The 26,034-nt window shown below is 43.6% G+C and overlaps 1 long non-coding RNA gene across 1 annotated transcript in view; it reads left to right on the top strand.

Moving 5' to 3' along the window:
* LOC124967092 (uncharacterized) overlaps positions 1-8,758 on the top strand; it is a 60,332-nt gene extending 51,574 nt beyond the window's left edge. The window contains exons 3-5 of the long non-coding RNA XR_007105459.1: positions 7,209-7,257; positions 8,429-8,477; positions 8,568-8,758. This is a non-coding gene — a long non-coding RNA (uncharacterized LOC124967092). The remainder of the gene's footprint in view (positions 1-7,208; positions 7,258-8,428; positions 8,478-8,567) is intronic.
* Positions 8,759-26,034: the final 17,276 nt, after the last annotated feature.

Below are 26,034 nucleotides of genomic sequence, written 5' to 3'. Positions count from 1 at the left end.
GAGAGCCTCCTAGCCTTCCACAGTCATAGAATGTGGGGCAGAAGGTCTTCAGGAATAGTGGGTTTCAAAATGTCATGATTTTTTTTTGTGTGTGAATGATGTGTTTCTATTTGTTCAACCAAAAGAAACAGATGTACTTACTTATGATGGTTACAAAGAACATTTTATTTTTCTCTTACACAAAGAAGTCTGGTGACGCTTGTGCAGTGGCCCAACAATGCCAGGACCTACTGTTCCTTCCCTGTTGCTTGTTGCTGCTACTCCTTCTCTTAAGACCTAACCGAACTGTTCTCTGTTGCTGATTGCCTCATGGTTGCATGAAGGTTTCCAGAAGTTTGAAATCTCATGACTGTGTTCAAGGGGGGAGGGTAGGAGCAATGATTTAGCCTACCTCTGTCCCCTTTGTGTGGAAGCAGACTTTCCTGGAAGTTACCCAGATGGCTTCCTCTTACGTCTCTCTAGCCAGGCCTGGATTCATAAGGCCACCCCTAGACATGGGGGAGCAGATGAAGTGGGGACTGAATCTGTTGCTTCTATGGACACCATTAGCAAGACATGGGGGCAGACATTGGCAGGCAATAGAGTGTCCACCACAGATGACAAAGCATATCAGTACTTGACACTGGTGGGCAAAATGTTTTCCTAACACCTAAGTGTTCATATGAGAAATGCAGAAATTTCTAGATTACTATGTTAATGATTATGCCTAATGCCATGGCAGAATTTAAAGCGAAGGTGGATTGTCCAGTTTTGACTCTGGTCAGCTGCAGTTGACTCTGATAGGTAGGGATGGCCCTGTGGGACCTTCTGCATTTTTATGTATTATGATCCTAACATCTAGTAGTACTGAGCTTTATGGTAGATTCCTAATATTTGTCTCAAGACCTTCAAGAAACTGCAGTGAGCAATGAACTCATATCAGGATGTGGGTACTGGCTTATCCACCACCCACCAGCTCCCAGTGGAGGTGGACTCAAATTAGGGGGTTAGCAGAATTGCAAATCACCTCATGTCACAGGCTTCCAGGATCTCTCACAAATTGTCAAAATCAAGAATGTAAAATCTGAAATGAAAAATGTCTGCTGTGTGTTCTTTGAAATGCTTTCCTATCATCAGCAAAATTTTGGAGCACAAGGAAAACAGAGGTTTTCAGTATTGAAGAAAATATTGAACTTACTTTATTATTTGTAGTCTCTTAGAAATGAGTCGGAGGCCACTATCCTCCTCTCATATTGCTCCATTTAAGGAGGCCCAGGTTGGAGGTTGGCTTCCTTCACCCTCAGGGCTTGAGTCTCTCCAGGTGCAGTGCCATTTAAAATAAATGTGTCTGGGTGAGCTGGGCTCAGGTCTCAATAGAAGGAATGGTGGATAAGAGGCAGAAGAGAAGCAGAGTCAGGCAATTTGTCTAGTTCTGAAGAATGGGAAGCGGTCAGCTTGGGGGAAGGGCTAGAACTGGGTTTAGGGGTCTCCTCTCCCCCTTTCTCTTCACTCACCCATTGTCCCTTCCATACTTTCCTCATTTGTATTTTTTGAACACCCATCCTCATGGACTGCTTTCCAGTAAAAGGAGGGTGCTAAAGTGCCTAGGTACAAATATCTATATCTGTACCCACACCTGTACCTCTATCCATACCTGTTGTTACAGCTGTTCCTGTCTGTTTTTATCTATATGTTTTAGGACAACAAAATTGTCAATATATTTGTACTTACAAAATAAAGTTCTTTCAAATATGACACTAAAACTGATATTGCTAAATCACAGATTTTATTGTCTAAAATGGGATATGCAGCAACTCAGTAAGAGTGGAAGGTCACACAATAACTGAAGCATTCTCCTGGTTTTGTGCATAAAATTTTTGCAAAAGTTAAACAGAAAACTTCAACAAGATTACATGTGGGTTCTGTTACCAGAGAGATAAAAAAACATTCTAGCATTCTAATTATACCTTGTCTTTTAGGCATCGTCCTCGATGATGTATACTTTTCATACATGTTCTTTCATTTTGTTCTGTCTCTTAATAATAGAGCACAGGGTTGACCAGCTTGAAGTCAATGAGCATCTGATTGAGGCTAATGACTTACCACTTTCCACAGGCCTAATAATGATTTCTATCTTTGTCTCAACTGTATTAAGTTAATGAGATCTATGCTTCTTATCATGGTTATCAGCACATTTTTCTTCCTCCACTCAGTTTTGCAACCCAATAAGAACAAAATGCAATAAAGTATTTATATAATTACACAAACATTGCTTTACCTTCAAAGATGGAGATGCTACACAAACAGAAATATTGGTTGGCTAGCAATGCTACTGTGAAAAAGTCAACCAGCTACAGAAATAAAAAGCTCATACTTATATGATACTTATAAAGTATCAATGTGTGAATTGCTTAGAAATTGTGTGGAAATTAAACAGTCCCTATCAGTTGTACAGTAAGCCTTCAGTCATAAAGCATGTGTCCAAAGACTAGGACCAAGAGCCAGCACTCCCAACTCCAAATTAGTGCTTAATAAGTCATTAAGCAAATATTTTTTGAGAATCTACTCTTTAATGCAAGGTATTGCTCTTGGTATCATCTGATCCTAAACTGGAGCCTAAGGGGACAACCTCTGACTGATTCTGTCTTTCCAACCCCTCCTTTTAGCTCTTTGGTTTTATGTCTGGGGGTTTTGGTAGGGGGTGGTGACATCTGCCCACTTGGATTCCTCCCTTGTCTGAGAGCCGGAACCAGGCCATTTCAATGTCCAAGCCTTTCTGTTAATAGCTGAATTACCCTGCAATGTGCATGAGAAGTCATGGAAGAATCTCTGTGGAGTGATGCTAGCAAATGCACACAGACCCTGAATCTAAGCATTGGGATTTGGCATGCTCACGGGATAACCAAAGGGGGAAGGAAAGTTTTGTCTGTTCTCCCTCTCCCCCATGCAGTAGACAATGGTCTGTTATGAAAAAAAGATCTGCCCTAACATTCACGGAATGGCATGGAGAATGAGTTGGTATTTGGCGCCAAGGCAGATTTTGTGTGCAGGATGTTTATGAGAAATAGCACCTGTTAACAGAGAAGGGAGAAGCAGGTCTGTGCAGGGGAAAAGCTGAACTGTGATGTAGGTTTGGCTGACTTCATGGGGAGCTTTGAGCTGCTATCCATTTGAGTTGACCCCAATAGACTGAAATGGCCGACCTCAGTCAATCACTGAAAGTGAATTGCACAAGGAAAACTGTGAACTGGCAAGGTGGCTCTGAGGCTGAGGCAGGCTTGGATGGAGCTGCTAACTGGGATAGCAAGTTGTCCCTTGAAGGCAGCTGGTAGCTCATCACTGTATGATAAAAATTCTCAGCAAACAAGGAATAGAGGGGAAGTTCCTCATCTTTATAAGGAAACTGTACAAAAATCTATAGCTAATATCAGACTGAATAGTGAGAAAGGGGATTCTTCATCCCTAAGTTTGGGAATGAGGCAAGGATGTTTTTTCTCATCATCTCTATTCAACATTGTGCTGCAAGTCCTTAGTAATGCAATAAGACAAGAAAAAGAAACAAAAAGTATACACTGTAAAGGAAGAAATAAAGTCCTCTCTGTTCTCAGATGATATGATTGAAAAATCACAAGTAATCTTCAAAATACTCCTTAACTGAGAAGTGATTATAGAAATGTTATAGCATATAAGATAATGTGAAAAAAGTCATTTGCTTTCCTATATATCAGAAATTAATAATGGAAATTTGGAATTTTAAAAAAATTACAATAATACTCCACAAATGACATACTTGAGGACATATTTAACAAATATGTGTGAAATCTATACATAGAAAACTACAAAACTCTGAAATAAGAAATCAAAGCTTTAGATATATAGATATTCCATGTTCATGGATTGAAAAATTCAATATTGTTAAAGCATCAAATATTCCCTACCCGATCAATAGATTCAATGCAAATCCTATAAAAATCCCAGCAACCTGTTTTGTAGATAATAATAAACTGATTCTGAAGTTTATATGTAAAGATGAAAGACCCAGATTAGCTAACACAAGATCAAGGAAAAAGAACAAAGTCAAAGGACTAACACTGAGCAACTTCAGGACTTACTGCAATGTTACCGTATCAAGACAGTGGGGTACTGATGAAAGAATAGGCAAGTGGGTCGTGGGACAACTCTGGCACAATACAGTGAATTGACCTTTGACAAAGGAATAAAGCCTGTTTAATGGAAAATGTTACTCTTTCCAACAAACAGTGCCACAACTGTTTGATGTCTATATGCAAAATGAAAGCCAATTAAGAAAGCCAATATATACCCAGACCTTACGCCTTTCACAAAAATAACTCAAAGTGCCTCATAGATCTAAATGTAAATCACAGAACTATAAAGTTTCTCAAAGACAATATAGGAAAAAAAAATCTAGGTGACTTTGACTTAGCAATGAAATTTGGATACAACACCAATAGCATGATCCATGAGAGAAAAAGTTGATAAATTGGACTTCATTAAAATGAATGAAAGCTGAAAAGCCAGACTTTTAAGTGACACCCTTAAGAGAATAAAAAGAAGCCATGGATTGGGACATAATACTTGCAAAACATACGTCTGATTTCAGAGAACTGTTAGAACTCAGAAATAAGAAAATAAGTAATCTTATTTAAAATGGGTGAGAGATCTGAACTGTTACCTCACTAAAGAAGATATACACGTAGATTACAAGTTACTGTATGAAAAGATGCTAAACATCATCTGTCATTAGAGCAGTCCAAGTAAAATAATGAGATTCCACTACACACCTATTAGAGTGGCTAGAATTCAAAGACAACAATAATCAAGAACCCTGGAAGTAACAGTGGCTTGCAGGGATATGGACCTGACAGGAATCTTTCTTCATTTCTGCTTGGTCAGCTGAATGATCCTAGTAGAAACGACATCCCAATAACAAATATAGCTGGGACCAAGGTCATGGTTCTAACACCATTCTCCCAAACAAGAAATCAGGTCTTCTTGGATTCTAAGGCTTGGGGCAAGAAATATATCAGATAATAATGGACCATCTTGTGTGCTATAAATTATACCAACAAAAAAACAAAGCAACCGCAATGAAAACCATCCCAACCCCCCACAAAACAAAACAGTACCTCCAAAAGCCCAAGTGATGGGAATAGGTCAAAGGGACAGAGGAGCCAAATGAAAGCACTCCCAGTGGACAAACCTGGAACAATTCAATCAATAAAATAAGGTGGTTTTAGATTCTAACCCAAGGTATGACTGCTACCCATGTATTCATACTGATGCAAATAAATGATCGAATAAGTAAATAAGTGGGGAAAATACACAAATATTCCATTATGGTTTGGATACAAGGTGTCCCCCAAAACCTCATGTGTGAGACGATGCAGAAACATCCAGAGGTGAAATGATTAGATGATGAGAGCTGTAACCTAATGAGTGGATTTATCCATTTAATAGGTTAATGATCTGAATGGATGCATGAGTGGTAATTGTAAGCAGGTAGGGCATGACAGGAGGAAGGTCACTGGGTGTCCTTAGGGATTATGTTATCCCTGAATCTTTGCATTCAAGTTCTCTCTACTTCTTGTCTGCCATGAGCTGAGCCGTTTTCCTCCACCATACCCCTCTGAAACTGAGAACCCAAACAAACTTTTCCTCCTCTGAGGTCTTATTGAGTATATTGGTCTTAGTGATGCAAAGCTGATTAATGCAGACTCTATGTAGAGGAAATACAAATAACTCATGTGGCTACTCTGGTCCCAGGGAGGTAGAGCATAACTCGCCCTCCCTTTGGTGTGGGCTATGCATCATGACTTCTACAAAAGAGTTAAGTGTGGAAAAGGGGGTAGGGGAAGGTGACTGTGCAGGAAGAAAACTGGTGAACATGACCTCAGTCAAGTGATTAAGGTCAAAATCAACAGTGCTAAGTCATGTTGACAGCAAGTGCCCTTGATGATTGTGGTGAGAAGGGCGCTCACCTCTGTGGCCTCCTCTCCAAACCCAGGTCTAATCAGGAGAAAAATGCCAGCTGAATTTCAACTGTGGGACATCCTACAATCCCTGACCAGTGCTTCAAAACTGCCAAAATCACGAAAAGCAAGGAGATCGTAAGAAACCGTCATAGCCAAGAGGAGCCTAAAGAGACACAATGACCAAATATAACATGGCATCCTGGATAGGATCCTGGAACAATAGGAAGCTGTTAGGTAAAAAATCAAGGCCGTCTGAATGAAGTATGGACTTCAGTTAATAATAATGTGGGAATATTGGTTCATTAATTGTGACAAATGTCCGTGCTAATGGAAGATTTTAATAATAGGGGAAATTGGGTGTGAGGTTTATGGGAACTCTCTATACTAGCTTTGCAATTTTCTGTAAATCTAGAGCTGTTCTAAAAAATAAAGTTTATTTTCAATTTAAAAAATGCATACTAGGCCTTGTGCCAGGCTCTGGGATGGTTAAGAAATGACCCTATCCTCAAGAGTTCAAGTTTGAGAGTGGATAAGGCATGTGAAAATACAGTTTAGTATTCAAGCCAATCATGGGCAGAGGGCTTTGAAAATGTAGGATTTTAGAAGAAACTCTGAAGACATCTGCTCTTGTGAAAAAGTCAATGTCCTCCTGAAAGTCTCTGTGCAAACCCTGCTAGGGTTCGCTCTACTTCCGGGCCAGGTTTCTGTTGCTGCTGAGCTCCTGTGCATCTTGTCCCCACCACTGTTCTCCTTGCTCCTGTCTGTCCAGCCCAGCCCACATGTGGCGATCATCTTGTTTTCTCCTTTTTTGCCAATGCACATGTGCTATCAGACTTTATTAAAGATCGAAGATGGGGAGGATGTTTGCATGTTTTAAATACAAAAACTTACAAGCATAGATTTGACACCTGTGCTCAGAACTCCTGTGGCCATTCCCCCCGGGGGAGGTTGCAGGCTCCAGCTTCCTGCTATGGCATCTCATCTCCTCTCTCACATTCTTTTGTCTACTTCCAACCTTCTGGATCATTTCTTCAGTAGCAAAGTTTAACCTCTGTGTTTATTTATTGCTCTCCTTATAAAGCAGTTTTGAGGTCTCAAATTCTTCATGCAATTCAGTCTAGCTAAGTATGTCTCTTAATATAGGGGGTTTAAAAAATTGTTTTTCTAAAACAAAAAACCCCAAAAACCTCAGGTGCCAACTCTTGAAATAGTTAATTTCTGTTTTCTGTTATGCAGGTCAGAAGACAACCCAGGAATTCAAGTAAACAAGGAGGCTCTCAAGCATGTGTGTGAGAATATTAGCTACTTCAGCTGGATAAAAGGACATGAGGGGTGGTCATAGTTGGGAACTGGGAAGAGGGGACTGGGGGTTACTTCTTGTGTTCTCCCTTATTTTCTATAGGGAAGGGTCGACTTCATTTTGTTTTGGAGGATTTTGGACAACTCAATTGTTTTTATTTGTTCCATTGCAACACCCCCAAATTGGCAGCCATGTATGTCAATTCTGCCTGACGTTTTGATCAGCTCTTCCTTGCTATTTGACTCAATTGATCAAATCTATGTTAACTTCTTTTCAGTTGAGTTTTGACCAGGATTGTGTCAACTTTGCCATGGGCATAGCTGGGAGTGTCCCAGAATGTCATTGTTGTCATTGTTATTGGATTTCCACTTATTGGGTCATTCACACAGCTTAATGCGGCTAGACAAGGCCACACTCTACAGAGACTGTGTACGACTTTTTTGTGCATTCTTCTTTCCTCTGTTCTGACTCCTCCCTGATGCCTAAATGATGATGAGGGGGCTACTTTTCTTCAAGTGTCTAAGCTAGTTGGAAGGAAAGTCAAGAAGTATGTTAATTATGATTCCTTTTCTTATAAAATATAAAAACCCAACTTTATCTTAAGCAAAAGAAGAAAAGCACTGGAAGTAGCTTACAAGATCAAGGGAAGAACTAAAGGATCCAGAGCCTTGGCAAAGAGATTTGGGCATGTCTTCCTGTTTCTCACTCCCGACACACATCCTCTGCCATTTGTTTGACTCCCCTCTGGGGGCAGGTCCCAGTGTTCAGCCTGAGATTCCATCCTCCTAGCTCAGCACCCCCAGGAGGACACAATGCTTGCTTTCATGTAATGGCTGCACCAGTTCAAAGAGCTCGGGCAACCCAAGTGGAGTCACATACTCTCCTTGGACCAGCCACTGTTGCTGGAGCCATGGGGATCATGATTGGCTTAGCCTGGGACTCTTGCCCTCCTCCAGGGGAGTGGATTAGGGGACTGTGATAGCCTCAGAATGACACAGGTGGGTCTAAGGCAGACAAGTCAGTCAACATCCACTCCTGAAAGGATGCTACTGCTTTTTCACGGTGGGATAATGGGTCTGAAGTAAATTCCTAGAAAGACACTGTGAGAAAAGAGTGAGGTTGGTGGACCTCATTGGTGGCAACCTTCTCTCCTTAGGTCCACCTCCCTGGGCCCCTTTCTCAGAAAGAGAAGGCAGCACATTAAGGTAGGATGGAATGTACAATTCGGGGAGCATGAGCTCTTTAAGCTGGCCATGGGAATGCCTTCAAGGATCATCAGAGTCTCTGGGTTACAGGGCCTCAACTGGACCCAAGACTGCAGCAGGGATGAATGCGGAATCTTCAGTGCACTGACCATTATGCACTGAAGTCTCCGTTCCATGGGCTGCTGATCCTGAACTGCCTGGAATCTTGCAGTTGGCTATGATTGGTAGTGCCCCCACCGTGGGCTCCACACGTCTGAAAAGGGAGCATGAAAGGTTTGTGTTTCTCTCCTGCCTGAGAGGTTGGAGGTCCCACCTCCTGGGGGCCATTCCTGGTTCTGAATAAAAAAGTGGCTAAAGTGGTAGCTTATGAGAGTCTTTCTTTTTTTTTATTTTTCTTAATAATGGTTGCAGTGGATTACAAAATGGAACCCAGCAGGCATGGAAGGGCTTGTATCTATTTCAAAAGCACCACTACATTCAGAGGCCAAGGAAAGTCTTTTGAGAGTGTACTGTAACAAGTGTCGTCTGTGGTTTTTGTATCTGCAGCCCTGGTGGGAATTCTGGACCAAACTGATGGCATTTCATTTTTAGTTTCAATCACAGTCTAGCAGTCAGACTGGAGTCCAGTTAGGAGCTCTTTTTCAGGCTCGGGGAAGCCACACAGGGCTCACTCAGAAATCCCTTGTGGGGCCTTTGCACACGCAGCGCATGGGGTCAGGGTTGCTGGGCTGCAGGTCCCTGCTCTCAGAGAGCCCACAATCTACACCACAGAAACTCATAAACCACACATAACCATAGCAGAAGAGCACATAGGAACAGAGCTCTCAGGGAGGTAAAAGCCAGCCACTTGGTTTGGAAGAAAGAGATATTTTCTTTGACCAGGTAGGATGAGGGGCAGGTGGTGGAGTGAGGCGTGGAAAAGGGGAGGACCAAAATTTTGTCACTGCGCATATCTGGCTTTCTTGCAGTTCAAAAACAAACAAACAAACAAACAAACAAACAAAAAACATAAGAAACATCAGGAAAGAGTTTGTTTGGCTAGATCTTAGAATACTTACATGATTTCATGGTATTTTCTGATCAGGAAATGAAACATTTCAAGAATAGCTTGAAGAGGTGTTTTGAGAGAGCTGTCTATTGATAAAAATCACCTTTTCTTTTGTCAGAATATTCCCCATTAATATTCAAGTTTAGACTCCCCCTCCTTCCCCATAAGAGGCCTCCACTAAAGATATGGGAGGAGTGGGGAAAGGTAAACCTGCCCAGAAAACTCTCTGTCACAACCAGGAGAGAGGAAAAGGGGTTTATATCCCACTCGTGAGCATGGAAGTTTCTCCAGAGAGCCAGAGCGGAGTTGCCAGGTAAAAGATAGGCAGGAAGATAAATCTGAATTTCAGAAAATTTATTTTAGTGTAAGCATATTCTGGCAACCCTAGTCCAGGCTTGCTTGGCATCTTGGCGCTAAATGGATGGCTTGGGCTTTCCCGCATATATAGCTTCATTAGGTAAAAATCTCATCCACATCCACGGCACATGCCTGGCCCACAAGTCCCAGTGCCCCTGTTCTAGCTCCCCAGGGTATAGCAGAAGAGGACCTTTGTTACACCCAGGGCAGAGGAGGGGAAGACACTGGTTTAGGAAGTCGATCTTGGGTGTGGTGAAGGTCTGATCGCCTTTTGAAACTATCCCACAGGCGGACCTTGGTGAGGGCTTCTTATTATGCTCCCCAACAGCACCCTCAGGATGAGTCCCCTCACCCCAGATTGTGCAGCTGGAGAGAGAGAAATGACGGACGACTCAGGTTGGAGGCAGAACCTGTGGAAAGTGGAATCCAGGGGGAAGCGGAGAGGATGAGAGGGTGAGAGCTCGGAGGCGGGGCCCACGGGCACCGGTCTCCCCAGCCGACGGGAGGAGTAGGTCCCATGGGATGACCCCAAGACTAGACTCAAGGGCCCTGCGAATTGAAGGAGCTGGGGTCGTGTTGAGAAATGCAGTGCTTCTTAACTCTAATGTCGGACAGATGACCTGGGGGACTTATTAAAGCAGAAATTCTGATTCAGCTGGTCTGGGGTGGGGTCTCAGATCCTGCTTTGTAACAGGCTCCCAAGAGCCGCTGCTGCAGCGAAGTACAGTTCTCATTTTGAGTGTTGTTAAACAGAAATCGCACAGGACATTGTTGAAGTGACAACTTTATTCAAGACCTTGCAGCTGGGCACGGTTGGCATACCTGTAACCCTAGTGACTCAGAAGGTTGAGGTCTCTTTTAATCCTGTGTCAGTGTATTGCCATTATTTAAAAAAAAACACCTTCCTCACTCATAGAAATAATACATGCATATCACATGTATTTGCTGCTAAAAACGCAGTACCACAGACTGGCTGAGTTAGGAAGAGGTCGATCTTGGCTCACAGCGCAGGAGGTTCAAGGTCCAGGGCTGTGTCTGGTGATGGCCCTCATTCTGGCAAAGACCTGAGGCAGCACAGGGCACCCCGTGCTAAGAGTCAGGGAGTGTGTGTGTGTATGTGTGGCAGGGTGTATCTAGATCTCTCTTCTGGTCTTTCTCCCTCTTATATTAGGGGCTCCACCCTCACAACCTTTTCTAGCCTTAATTACCTCCAAAAGATCCTACCTTTAAACCCATAGCCAGGTTAAATTTGAGCCCTCTGAATACCTCAAAATGGGGATAAAATTCCAATACCAAAACCCTGAGGGATGCACTGAAACCACATCCAAATCATAGCATTACAGGAAACTGTAAAGTTTAGAAAAGACTAAAACTTGCAAAGAACTTGAAAAAGTCCATGTGAACACTTTGGGAAGGCCACTGATACACATCGCATTATGATATAGGCACATGTGTGGGTCAAGGTACAGTGAGCATGCCACCCACGTGTGTACATCTGTCTCACTTCATGCTCGTTTGCAATTTGAGTTTTAATAGGTTGTTAAATGCGGACACTTGCCTGAGGAGCATGCGTTGCTGACATCCCAGGCCACCTTCTTGAACCTAAGACCTCTGTGACCTCCCCCATCCCGGTATTTGCCAAGCACTTATTTCTTGCCTTTATTTAAAACTTCATCGTTGCTTTCTAAATTGGAAGCCTAAAGTTTTACTTCCTTGCAAGGCACAGGGAGATGTGGAGAGAAAATATGCCAGGTTTTGAAGCCTGGAGACTAGAATCCTTATTCTACAACTTCTTTCTTTCAAGATGTGGACGTGAGCCATGGTTAAAGCAAGAGAGGTTCCTCCAGATGAGCTCTCTAATGACCTTGGCAATTCACCAACTCCCTTTGACTCAAGCTTCCTGACTTGAGAAATGGGAGTAGAAATTATTCCTTCCTGTGCACATCAAAGAGATGGATGGTGGCATTGTATGGAGTGTAAACTGCTGATCACATGTTGGTTATTATTTATATTGTTTTAACTTTCGCTGCCATGAGCAGTGTTATAGGTAGAAAAACATTTTAGCAAGTTTTTTTTTAAGTAAGAAATACAAAATAGTAAAATAAGGTCTAAAGTTTATGCAGTGAAAACTTTCCTGCTATCAGTCCCTTCTTAGAATAGTAGCTACTTTCAATCAGTTTCTTTGTTCACTTCCCAAAATATTTTCTGCATCTTTAAGCTTATGCATATATATGTGCATATATATGTATATACTCATTTAGAAAATAGTAACCCACTTTTTCATCTTTCTTTTTGTTGTGGTCAGATAGTGATTAATCCATTTTAGCATATTTTATTGCATACTATAATTGAATATTAACTATAATCTCTTTAACCTTCTTTTAATGATAGACATTGAGTTCATTTCCAATGATTGGCTATTTCTAATTCTACTGCAATGGCCATCTTTGGGCAGATAGATCCAAATCAGGAAGTCTTAGAAGTGGGATAGCTGGGTGCAAGAGGATGAGCACTTTACATTTTAGTAAAAATGGTCTTCTGGAAAAATGTTAACAGGACAATTGCACCAATCAGGTGTTTCTGCACATCCATATCAGTGCTGCATATTGATCTCTACTAATTTGAATTTAGAATGCTATTTTATCATTAGTTTCATTTTGTGTTGCTGCAATTTTGAGTGAACTTGAACATGTATCTCCTCATACACGTTAAAGCCTGAATCTGTGGCTCACTTGTTCTTCTTCCATTTGAAAGACTGCATTAAGAGGGCAGGCCTGGATCGGCTCTGCTCCCCAGGGCTTGTCAGGCCTTCCTCCCAGCTCTCCTGGGTCCCTTGTCTCTCTGATCTCTGTGACTTGGTGTTGCTCTGGAAGACCCAGGAGCCCCAGGCCGTGTATCTGCACCGGTGCACCCATCCATTTGCCCTAATAAGTGAAAGCTGAGTGCAGAATCCTGTATTATTTATGCCCTCTCTTCCAGGTTCAAGGAATGTTTTATTCCTGATGTGAGGCAGGTGCTCTCTCAAGTTTATAGTGTGGCAAATGGAGATGAGGACATGTAATTGGCTATCTGAACACCTAGCGAACAACGTGGGAGTGTATGTGTACGTGTTTGGCTGCACGAGCCACAAGACAGCCCAGCTGGGTGTGCAGGTAGTGTGACGTGAGGGAGTGCTGCACCCAGAGCTTGAAGATGGGCGTTCTCTCCCTAGCTCTCACGCGGGTTTGCTGAGGAAGATTGGGTGGGGTGAACTCTTTCTCTGGGGCTCAGTCTCACTGGGGCCTTTAGACCACAGTGAAGATCTGGTACCTGTGGTAGGTGATGGGGAAGAAAGGAGGTTTGGGTAGGCATAGCCTCCGCCTGCTGAGTCAACCTGGGTAATCCTCAACTGTGCTGATGGAAATTTCCAGAGCAGAGTGTCCTGCATTGGACAAAAGAGGTCAGGCCCCAGTACCTGTGCAGCCATTGTCTGGGAGCTACACAGGTAGAGTCTGGCCTTAGCTGGACCACAGGCTGCATCTCTGAGGTTCTGCCACGTGAAGCAGCAGCTGCCTGGGCTTCTCTCGGCGAACTTCCTTGAGACCCGGACAGTACACCTTCATGGCCACCACAACTGGTTTGTGTGGTTCGTTAGAGTTGGGGGATTATTCTGCATGGCCCCCAAAGCATTGCAGATCTAAAGGTTTAATTATTTAAGGATAAAGCATTGTAATATACCTCTCCCTCACTATTTCCTCACCTATTAAATTCTAATGTCCTTTCTGGAGGTAATCTGCTCTTCCCTATTTTGAAATATTTAAGAGTATATTTCCATTGTATGTAGAATCTGTATAAATTAATACTCATCTGGACATAGGGGTGGGGCTAGTCATAAAGACTCATATGCAAGGTGTTTATGGTAATAGGGGCACAATAAACACAGGCTTCACAAGAGGATATAGGTACATGGAATTTTTGGTGGCAGCAATGTTAGTCCTGGTCCTCCAAGAAGCAGAAGCTAAGATTGGATTAAATGTGCAAGGATTTTCTGAGGTGAAAGTCTGTGAACAAAAATGTGAAGGTAACTGAGAGAGGTTGAGAGATACCAGACCGCCATGCAGGCTGGTCCCAAGGGAAGGAGAAGGAGCGCAGAGCTGGGTGGAGCCTAAGGTTTTTGTAGCCACAGCAGGCTCTGCAGGGCAGCAGGGAAGTTCTTGAATCAGAGTCAGCTGTCACAGAGTCCTGCGGTCTCCTAGGAATGGGCTTGCCTGAGGGTTCCTTCCACATCCAGTAATCAGCAGGCAGCAGCCATGGAAGTGTGGCTTCGCACAAAGGTGTCCAGGGGTTTCAGCATGCAGCCCCTGAGCTTGTGGTCAGTTATGCTTCCTGTGGCCAGAGGACGGAGGGGAGCATTCCCATGGCTGCCACCTACCGGACCGACCCTCTCATCTGGCAGTGCAGTCCATGACTTTGTCCTGGAGCATCACTTTCTTAGGGTGACTGAGTTGAGAGGCAGTTGTGTGATCCTGTCCTTGTGGAAGAAGTTTCTTGGGATCTGTGAGTTCTTGGGATTTTGACACTGAATTTCATATGTCATAAAACATTATTCTCCCTTTGATTTTTTCCAATCATTAAAAATGTCAAAATTAATCACCTGTATATCTTCTTCTGTAAAGTGTTTGTCCAGTTCCTTGGCCCATTTGTTGATTGGGTTCTTTGTATTTTTGGTGTAAAGTTTTGTAAGTTCTTTATAAATTTTGGAGATAAGTGCTCTATCTGAAGTGCATGTGGAAAAGATTTTCTCCCACTCTGTAGGCTCTCTTTTAATAAACATATGAAAAAGTGTTCAGCATCTCTAGTAATTAGAGAAATGCAAATTAAAACAACTCTAAGATTTCATCTTACTCCAATTAGAATGGCTATTATTAAGAACACAAACAATAATAGATGTTGGTGTGGATGTGGGGGAAAAGACACACTTTTACATTGCTGGTGGAGTTGCAAATTGGTGCAACCACTCTGGAAAGCAGTGTGGAGAATCCTCAGAAAACTCAGAATGGACCCACCTTTTGACCCATTTATCCAACTCCTCGGTTTAAACCCAAAGGACTTAAAATTAGCATACTACAGTAACGCAGCCATATCAGTGTTTACAGCAGCTCAATTCACAATAGCTAGATTGTGGAACCAAACTAGATCCCCTTCAACAGATGAAAGGATAAAGAAACTGAAATATTATTCAGCCATAAAGAAGAGTAATATTATGGCATTTGCAGATAAGTGGATGGAATTGGAGAATATCATGCTAAGTGAAATAAGCCAATCACAAAAAACCAAAGACTGAATGTTTTTCCTGATAAGCGGATGATGATATATAATGGGGTTGGGGGGGTGGGGGGTGAGAGAAGAATGGAGGAGCTTTAGATTACATGGAGGGAAATGAGAGGGAGGAGGGGGCGGGGGTATGAAAGATGATGGAATGAGACAGACATCATTACCCTATATACATGTATGATTACACGAATGGTGTGAATCTACATTGTGTACAACCATAGAAACGAAATGATGTACATCATTTGTGTAAAATGAATCAAAATGCAGTCTGTAATAAATAAAAAAATAAATTAAAAAAATGTCAAAATTATTCTTAGATGCCCCCAGCCTCTAGGAACCATGATTCTACATTGTCTTCTAGAATCTGACTATCCTAGGTACCTTATGCAAGTGGAATGACACAGTATTTGTGGTTTTAAGACTGGTTTATTTCATCGGGCTTAATGTCCTTAAGGCTTCTCAATGTTGTGGCATGCAGCAGACCTCCCTTCCTAATGGCAGAGTAACATCCCATCCTATGTGTTCACCACATTCTGTTTATCTGTACATCGGTCCAGGGATGTTTCATTTGCTTTCATTTTTTGGCTATTGCACCTAATGCCGCTTGCACATGGCTGTATAAGTCTTTCTTATGAGGCCTTTTCCTCCAGGTAATCTCCTCTCATGCTTATTATCTCCTTGTCAGATGGTGAGTGGCAGTAGGGCAGTGTCCAATTCATCTTTATATGCCATTGACAAGGAGAGGATCTATCAAAGTTTGGGCACTTAAATCACTTGATTCCTCACCCATTATTTCCCCCAAAGCTGAAGGAATACTGAATTTCCATCACAGTTTTCCTGAAGTAGTCCCCTCTATATTATGTAGTAAAGAGTTATAATATCCTCTCCCTAGCCCCCTTGAGTTTGGAGGTGTTCAGTGAACATTTGCTGAGTAAATAGGTCTGTCCCTGTCCATGCTCCTTGGCCACATGGTGTTTCCAGCTTGCTACCCAGCTCTCGCCTTCTCTGATAACTGTACTGTTCTGAGCACCTGGTGACCTGGCAAGTCCTCTGGACTGTCTCTTGCTGCACACTCAAACTGTTCTGCTTAAAGTCAGGGCCTGACCTTGGGAATCCTGACGTGGACTTGCAATTGGGCTCTCTCACTGAGACATCCTCACCTACTGACAAGGAGCAGGGTTGTGGAGGGATTGAATGAAGTGGTGTGCACAAAGCTCCTGGGCTCATGCAAGTGCATGCAAGTGCATGGTAAGTGGTATTTTTGTTAAGCATATTATTCTTTATTATATACAGTTTTATACAGGTTTATATTATATATGTGTGTGTATAATCTTTTTACTCTATAATACTGTTTCTTCAAAAATCATTTAAGTTACATGACTCTAAAATTTTATGTGTGTTAAAGAATTAGAAATAAGAATAAAAGATCCCTTCACAGTTGTCATAATACATAGAAGACCAAAAGCAGTGCCCAGGTGAAGGAGTTACGAGGCTGACAAAATGGTATATGTATGAGAAGATCACTTCTCATAGAAGAAGTGGAAGAAGGCCTCTTCTATCCAGTGTTGCTTAGGCTCGAAGCCCTGTCTGGAACCATCAGACCAAGCAGTTGTGTCATTGAGACTCTCAGAGCACCTTCCTCACTCCACCTGATGATATCACCAGAAGCTCTCCTGGGTCCCTTCCTCAATGTGTGTCAACCCAGCCATCGGGAGAATCACACCATCGCTGCGGGCAGCTCCAGGATCACTGCATGATCTGTGGACCCTGCTCTCAGCACAAGGAGTGCCTGGGACCTCACCACGGAACACCACCCCTTTCACTCCACTCAGCTCTGCAAACATTCTCTCGGGGTCTCCTGGTGATGTGTCTGGCTCTGCAGGTCCTGCACAGTCTCCCTTGCAGTCACTCAAGTCTGCCCCATAGCACAGAAGCAGCCACAGATGCAAAAGCAAAAGGGCATGGCTCTGTGCCACTAAAGCTTTATTCATGGACACTGAAATTTGAATTTCATATAATTTTCACACGTCATAAAACATTATTCTCCCTTTGATTTTTTCCTCAACCATTAAAAAATGTAAAACTCATTCTTAACTTACGGGTTGTACAAAAACAGGCGGATGGCCAGATTTGACCCACAAGCCACAGTTTGCCTACTGACTCTGGCTTAGATGAAATATGCATTGCTCCAGTGCAATCAGGTTTAAACGTGATCTGTCATTCACATCTCTGTGGAGGAGACGTGCATATTTTCATAGACAGCAGGAATAAGGAGATACCTTAAGTGTGGGGAATCTCTGAGGCTCTTGGAGCCCTGAGGTGCAGGAGTCCCAGGAGAGAGGACTGAAGTTGAGATTGAGGAGAAAGAACTTTCACCTGGAGTAAATGATCTTGATTTAAGTCCCCACTCAGTTACTTGCAGCTGCACGATCTGGGTCCAGTTATTTGATCCTCTGAGCATCTTTCCTCACCTGTGAGAGGTGGACACAAGAACTGGAAGAGAACACGTGCCTCGTCAGAGCTTAGCATATCGTTGGGTCCCCTATAACTCAGGGTGATGATTATGACTTGTGTATATGTTTTTGCTTAAGATCCTATAGAAATGTCCTCTGGGGATGGGAAAAGAAGCAGGGAAAACTGGCCCTGGGGGGCTACCAAGGAGTGAGGGAGGTCATCTCTGATTAGAGGGCATAGCTCTGAGTACAGGGGAAGAAGGGAGGGGATGGAGACTGAGGCAAGGTCTGTGCCAGGGAGGCCAGGGGACTGGAGGGACAGGACTGGGAACTGCAAAAGAGCAAAGCAAGAACCAGGCCAACCACAGGAGTGGCAGAGGCAGGTTGAGGGCAGGATGGGGCAGGAGGCTCAATGGCTGTGAGGAGCTTAGAGTGGGAAGCAGGGTCACCAGCACCTTCAGCTGAAAGCTCAGTTAGCAGGGAGACCAGTGTGCAAAGGCCACCACTCTGAGAGCCACCTAAGGCTCCAAACAGCTCCTTGCTTAGCCTCATCACTGACAGGATTTCCCTAGTGCATTCCTAGCACCCAAAATGTACTTGCACATCAATACAAATTTGATGTTAAGTGAAGGAAGGCTGAATCACGTAATGGGTGTTCTAATGGGATTCCTCTGGTTACAAGAAACAGACTCTGAGGTTGCACTTACATCGCTCAAGGTCGGTGGGCTTTACTGGAAAGACACAGAGCAGAGCTGTCTGATGGAACGTTCTGCTATGATGGAAATGTTTTTACCTGCACTGTCCAATATGGTAGCCATCAGTCACACGTGACTCTCAAGCACTTGAAATGTGGCTAGAGTGGCTCTGAGGTTTTAATTTTAATTAATTTAAATTTAAAGAGCTAATGGTTACTATATCGAACAGTGCAGCAGCAGATGTAGAACGGTGCACTATCCACCCAGCACTGGCAACTCCCTTCTTGTGTCAATTCCTGAAATAGGAGGAAGGAACCTGACCGGTCCAGCTCATTTTTCTACAACCTATGGTGTAACCACCATAGCTTCTCCAGACTAGTGGTGACTAAGGCCAGGGGAAGAGTCTTGCTATCTGGGCACAGCCCTGTGGGCAGCAGGACTGTGGGCGAGCAGAGCTCCTTAGAAGGGACATAGGTCTATTTAGGGTTGTGATTCCTTCTCCCATTCCTTCCTTCCTTCCTTTTTTCCCCCTCTCCTTTTTTTTTCTTTCTTTCTGGTAGCACTTCTATTGAGATGTAAGTCACTGGCCATACAATTCATTTCTCTAAATAATGTACAGCTCAGTGGTTTTTGGTACATTCACAAGGTTATGCATCCATCACCACAATCAATTTTAGAATATTTTTGCCACCTGGATAAAGAAGCCCCTCGCCCATCAGCAATCACTCCCTGTGGTGTGGACTTCCTGCTTGTGACCTCCTCAACTTTGTGTGTTGAAATTGTAGCACCAAATGGGATGATATTAGGAAGTGGGGTCTTTGGGTGACAGTTAGGTTTCCATGTGATCATAATGGCATTAATATCCTTACAAAAGAGAAGAGCTTCAGCTTCTCTTATGCATGCATTGTACCAAGTAAGGCCATGTGAATGACCAGGGAGAGGCCCTCACCAAAATGGCATCCTGATCTCAGACTTTAGCTTCGACAGCTATGAGAAATAAATGTCTGTTTTTACATCACTGTGATATTTTTGTTACAGCAACCTGAACCAACTGAGGAACCTCATTTTCCCCCAGCCCCTCTACGTTTATTCTCCCCAACCCTTGGCAATCACTAATGTGCTTCCTATCTTTATGAATTTCCCTATGCTGGATATTTCATATAAATGGAATCACACAATATGTAAACTTCATAACTGGCTTCTTTTACTTTGTAAAATGTTTTCAATTGTCATACATGTTGTAACATGTATCAATACTCCACACCTCTTTATGGCCAAATAATATTCTATTGTATGGATAGATCTCATTTTATTTATCCATTCATCAGTAAATGGGCATTTGTATTGCTGATGGACCTTTTGGCAATTATGAATAATACTACTATGAATATTCATGTACAAGTATTTGTTTGAACACCTGTTTCTAATTCCTTTGGCTATATACCCAGGAGTAGAATTACTAGGTCATATGGCAACTCTATGCTTAACATTTTGAGGAACTGCCAGACCGTGTTCCACAGTGTCTGCACCATTTTACATTCCCACCAGCAATGCCCTGTTGTTTCTTTGATTTTTCATTACTTCTATCAGCCAGCTTACTTGTACACAGGTAAATAGACCTTATGGTCTACAATTGATATATATTTATTAAAAAAGGAAAGTAAAACCTATGAAAATTTTCCTTTGAAAAATTAGGTGCACATATTGAGATAATTATGCTTTATTTAAAACAAAAATAATTTGGTGGGGAGGTAGCAAATGTCAGCAAACTGTTATTGAGACTCGCCCAGACTATAAACCTCTGGTAGTCAAGGGATTTAAGTCAAGCCTTACCTGTTCTCCCTTCACTGCGCTTAGCAAAAAGCTGGGGATGACAATTCGCTTATCCTACCACTTGTTCACTGGACACTTCATGTGGGATTATGGCAAATGCCCATTTAAGAGTGTGCAACTTAAAAACGGAGAAAACTAATTTGAATGGCACTGTGGGCACATCGCTGGACTCAACCGAGGTAAACCTGCAGCAAAGGAAGTGCTGAAGCCAGAAGCAGCGATTGCAAGCCTGAGACCTTGTGGATGTTATTGATGAACAGTTGTAAGACCTTGTCACTCTTTGACGAAGGAAGGAGAGGCGTGATTCAGGTGGTCAGCTGAGTGGATGGTGATGGCATCCTTGAGAAAGAAAGGGAGGATTAATGGAGGACAAAGTGAAGTTTTGAGTGAGGGGCAGTGAGAAGAACCAATGGGCTTGTCCTCAGAAGACATGTGTGGGTGAGTTTGGGATTTTCAAGAGCAAGTTTGACTCTCATTTTTTCCCTTAACTACTGACAACTCTGTGTACCGCTCAGGGAGGTGCTGGAATGCAGCGTAGGTCTAGTGGGGAAGGTGACAGAGTCAATAGCAATTATAAAGCCACGTGGTAAAGGGCACGGACAGGAGTGCTCACGGGGTGGGGTAGCACAGAGCAGGGAGCTCCCGAAGGCAAGGTCAAGCCCTGCGTTCATCTCCCAGGGCTGCTGAACCAAATCACCACAAACCTGGTGGCTTGAAACAGGGAAAACCTCCCTTCTTCCAGTTCTGGAGGCCAGAATTCTGGCGGGAAGGTACCAGCAAGGTGCTCTCCTTTCAGGGTCTGGGGAGGCCCCTCCCTCAGCTTGCCGTGGCTGGGTCACTCCAACCTCCTGGCCTCTTTTCTCTTCCTCTCTGTGTCTCCCCTCCTTGTCTCTTGTAAGGGCACTTGTCTTTTGACTTAGAGCCACACAGATAATCCAGGATGGTCTCATCTGGAGATCTTTAACTTAATCACACCCACGAGACATTTTTTCCAAATAAGGTGACATTCACAGGCTCTAGGGGTTTAGGATGTAGACACATCTTTTGGGGGCCTATCACATAGCCCACTGCGTTAGGAAAGGCTCTCAAGTTGCAGTGGAATAGCTGAGTTAAATTCTGAGGGAGTTAGCCAGGTGAAATGACAGGAAACAGTTCCAGAAAGAGAGGTTGGCATGTGCCAATGTACCATTGGAAGTGACTCTGCAGTCTTCCGTGTGTTCAGTTAGACTCCTGAAGGAGTGTGTGTGTGTGTGTGTGTGTGTGTGTGGTGCTGTGTGGAGAGAAGAGAGGAGAGGGAGCCGTTTTTGGCTAGAAAATTAGGCAAGACCCAGACTTCACAGGGTCTGGAACGAGACAATAAGGACAGAATGGAGAAACTACTAGAGAATTTTAAACAGCAAGGCCATGTGAGCCAATTGGCGTCTTAAGGATTTTATTTGGGGCATTCTGTCAGAGGCAGTAAAGCTGCTGGTGGAGATACTAGTAAGCAAAACTCTCGCTCAGTAACTGTGCATTGACTTGAGTCTGCCCTCTCCTTACTTCACAAATTTCGTTTTCCCGCATTAGCTTGTGATTTTGTGCTGGGCTGTTGGATGCAATTTAACGTGCTAAGCCCATCTATTTACTTGTAATGCTCATCACTAATAGAAAACAAGATGCTGGCCTCACAAGGGAAGCTGGCCCTGCTCAGTTGACAAAGTCCCTTGCATTGATGATGAAAGATGGTAAATGGATTGAGCAGGTTGATGGTGTCAGTTCCAATTTGTTGAGCCACCGAATCATGTTGTCAACAATTAGCATCTACAAAGTATGAACACGCATACATCAGTCTTTCAGGGAAAGACCGAGGAACACTGGCTACTGCTCTGGGTAGGACACAAACTTCTTCCTTATCACTGTTTTGTATTTGCTGCTGAAATTAAGGCTCCCATGACTTCAACATTTATTGATCACCTTCTGGGTGTCAAGGATGCCTGGGATTTAGCAGAGAACCAGCAGACAGCCTGTGTCTTCAGGGAGCTCACAGTCTAGAAAGGCACAGATAATAGACGATGCTAAGGCCAAGGGGATGCTGATCTGTGCTAGAAGAGAGTGGGGCTAATACGCATAGCAGGGGCAAAAGGGAGAGCTGTAAATGACTGTGACTCTGCTTGTCTGGTTCCAAGGCAGAACACACTGGCTTTTAGTGATGTCCTTGAGTCCTGAGTGGATTCCTCTGGGTAACAGTGTCCTCACTGCCTACCTCCTGCAAGGGCATTAACTACCCCCCACCACACACATACACACATACACCTGCCTCGGGATCTCTTAGAGTGCAAGTGTATTTCTCAAGGTCTATTTATTCATCTTTTGCAGCCTGCAAACATATCCTAACTTCTGACTGCTTATAATGTCCTGTGCCAGCTGGTGGAATTAATAAAAATACAAATGAGATCTGAGTCTTGCCTTGAAGATGCTTATGTTCAGTTAACCACTCAAAGGAAGCCTATGGGAGGGGTGATGACAGCCGGGTCAGATTTCACTGGACAGGCCTGGCTGTCACTGGAAAGGGATGGGCAGGGGACATGACAGCATTGGGAAGATCGTGCAGAGGGAGAGAACATGGAAGCTGAACGTGGAAGGGTCTGACTAGGTGGAGTTGGGTCACCTTCATCCTGACCCACCCACCCAGGCAAGCCCCTGGTCTGGAATCAGGTGTCCAGGTTCAGACCCCAAGCCCAACCCATGCTAGTCATGAGACTTTGCCCAAAGGCCCTCACCAGCTAGGCCTCAGTTTCCATGTCTGTGAGGTGGAATACACTTAGTTCTGCCTTCCCGGAGATGCCTTGGAGACTCCACCACCTACACATGGTGCCTGGGCATCATGCCCACACAGAGTAAGCTGTCGGTCAGTACCAGCTGCCATTCCATTAGCCAGTCCTTGTGAGAGACGGTCTTTCCTGACACTGTTAGCTTTGAAAAGGATCCTAGGACCAGTCTTGACTGGAAGGGAGAACTTGGTTGACCGTTTCTCCATCTATGAACTTGCCTGTTGGGAAGGTGGGAAGGTGAGCCAGTCCTGCATCTTTTTATTCTTTCCTGACTCTAGGGCTGAGTTTTCTACCTGTTGTTATGAAAACACAGCCTAGAATATCTCTAGCCAGGCAGTCTAGAGCCCATGGGAACTGTCAAAACTGGGGCTGGAACATAAATATTAAATGACAGGCAGCTTCATGTGCTGTTATTAAACTTCACAGCTAGAATTTTTAAAAGCAAATTATCATGTAAAAATATTCTTGTTATGTTAAACTAGAAATGAAAATGACTTATTTATTTGCTTAGATCAAATCGTTGGAAGCAAAGTTAGACTACATTTTTTTCCTTGCCAAATGCTTTGATGCGTTCCTTTAACCAAACAGTTTAAACATGAATATTAGTTAAGATGCACCAACCACAGTGGGGCTGTCAGCCTCCTAAGGATGGCATCCCTTCAAACAGGTCAGTGAATAGAGATATCAAATAGGAGTCAGAGCTTTAACTAAAATAATATCCAACTAAAACAATATTTTTCTCACAGATAGTATGGCTATGCTATAGGTGATTGATAAATGGGATTATTTATGGGAATTTAGAGTCCCCTTTATGTGTTCTAGTCTTCAGAAGCATGTGTGGGCATTTTGGGGGCCTGGGACTCACCTTGATGACCACCGGATGTCACTGTTGAGTCACAGAAGCTCTGCTGGAGGGGCTGAGATTCCTTCTAGGGGAGGACATTTAGGAAAACGTTACCTGGCCAAACAGCTCATTCTTTATTTAAATATCTGCCAAGCTCAAGATCCCAGGGCAAGCTTAATTGAAGTCAAGAGAGTATTTTAGGTATGGAAGAGAATTAGGGCAGTAGGCAAAAAATGCCGTATTTGCTCTTTCTCTTTTCTGGAGCTTCTCCTTGTCACTCGATCACTCCTGCTTACCTGGTCTTCCCCCATTTCCACTCCAGAGCTAAGCAGGCACTTGAACTGGTCAGGCACTTGCAAAGTTGCAGAACAGAGCTGGAAGGAGTAATGTGGGCCACGGAGCACAATGCCTCAAATCGAGTGCAGGCCTGCCAGGATGGGGAGAGTTGTTCAAGGTTGCAGTTAGTTTTAGGTCGGGAATCTCTCATCACGTTATTAATGAAGGCACACGAAAGGTGTGTTCTCAAAGTGTGGTCCCCGGACCAGCAGCATCAGCATCTCCTGGGAACTTGTTAGAAAAGCAAATTCTGGGCCTCTGCCCCAGACCTACTGAGTCAGAAAGGCTGGGTCGGGGCTTAGCAACCTGTGCTTTAATAAGCCCCCCTGAGGCTTCTGATTTGACAGAAGTAAAAGATTTACTGATAATAGGCACAGGAGGGCTTTTGCTTCTGCTTCCTTGTGCAACCAACACCTTCTGGGTTCTGAACTCTGGAGAGTGTGGTCAATTCACTGCTTCTCACTGGAGCTTGACCTTGTCTCCACATGACCTGGCAAGAGTGTCTCCCTTCTAGACATGTCCATGTTGAGTTGAAGTAGAGAGGGGATTGTCTTGAAGGCTCCCCTTTTCGGGCTCCCAACATCCAGTCACTGAGATGCTTAGTTCAGTTAGAATGCTTCCTGGTGGCTCCATCTTAGGAGCAGCTTGTGACCTAGACTCCCTTCCCCTCCTCCACTCCCTGAGCTTCCTTAAGCTTGCTCTGTCTCTCACTTTTCCCCTACAGGAGCGAGAACTCCGTGTTACTGAGCATCTCCTTTGTGACAGGTGTTTCCACACATTCTTGCAGTTCTCACAAAAAACCCTAAAGAAGAGAGTTGGAGCATCATCACTTTTTTCTTTCTTTTTCTACAGTCCAGGAAATGCCCAAGGTCACATTCGAGGAGACTTGTGTGCATGGGGAAGATTTCAATGGCCCTACTTCAAGTTAATGGGGCTTTACTTTCCTCCTTGACTCTCTCCATTTTAAATGGGCCATCAAACCCCAAGAGGGAAGCCAAGTCAGAATTTCAGATTCCTCTGCCTGGATCTGAGAGCAGACTTCTGGGGGTACAGCAGTAAAAGAGGAGTCTCCTGTGATTCCCACATGGTGCCCCTGGTGAGACAGCCCATCCACTGTGCTTAGGAAGTAGTGAGATCCCGAGTCGAGTCTTGTATGGAAGACCTCACTCCTAAGTGCTGGCCGTCACTTCACAGTGACATTTTTTCAGATACATACAGGACTGCCTACTCCTCTGTACCATGTCCTAGGCTTTAGCCTCAAGTCGGGTTAATCAAGACTTCCTCTGCTCTTGAGGTTAGACTGGCTTCTTTGCGATTTCTAGTGTCCTCCTAGTCCCTTGGTTTGCATGCAGTTGAAGGAGTACCTATTTAACCTCATCTTCCTACTAGTTTGTAGGAAGGGTCTGATCTAAATCATGCTTTGGGGCACACTAGGAAAATACCACTGAACCCTTTCCTTGTCTTTTCAATATCTACCTTTTCTTTTCTTATAGCAAGTGATACAGCCAGATTGCAGGGTGTTGCCATGAAGCTAAAGGTAAGCACACACTCATGACTTCTAGCATCTTCTGTTGTTAGCTTTTCCTCCCTGGCAGAAACATCTTTGGAGTTTTAGAACATTTGTGAGGCTTTATGCTCCATCTCATGTTTAGGCTTTTCTTTTCCCTTCCAGGCTCTTTCTTTGTGATGAGACTTAATTCTGTTCTTTGTTTTCGAGTGAGAATTTCATTCACTCGGCCTGACTTATCTATGTGGTTTACTCTGCTGGGAGACCTTGAGTGTTCATAAGAACACTTTTTTCCCTTGTCCTCATTATTTTTCAAGCATGGACTTCAGAATTGGGCACTTCTGGGTTCAAACTTCAGCTT

The sequence above is a fragment of the Sciurus carolinensis genome, chromosome 16 (genome assembly GCF_902686445.1).
Source record: "Sciurus carolinensis chromosome 16, mSciCar1.2, whole genome shotgun sequence".
In the NCBI taxonomy this organism is placed as follows: Eukaryota; Metazoa; Chordata; class Mammalia; order Rodentia; family Sciuridae; genus Sciurus; species Sciurus carolinensis.
Note: the sequence above shows the minus strand (reverse complement) of the source record. Positions and strands in the feature narration are given on the sequence as shown.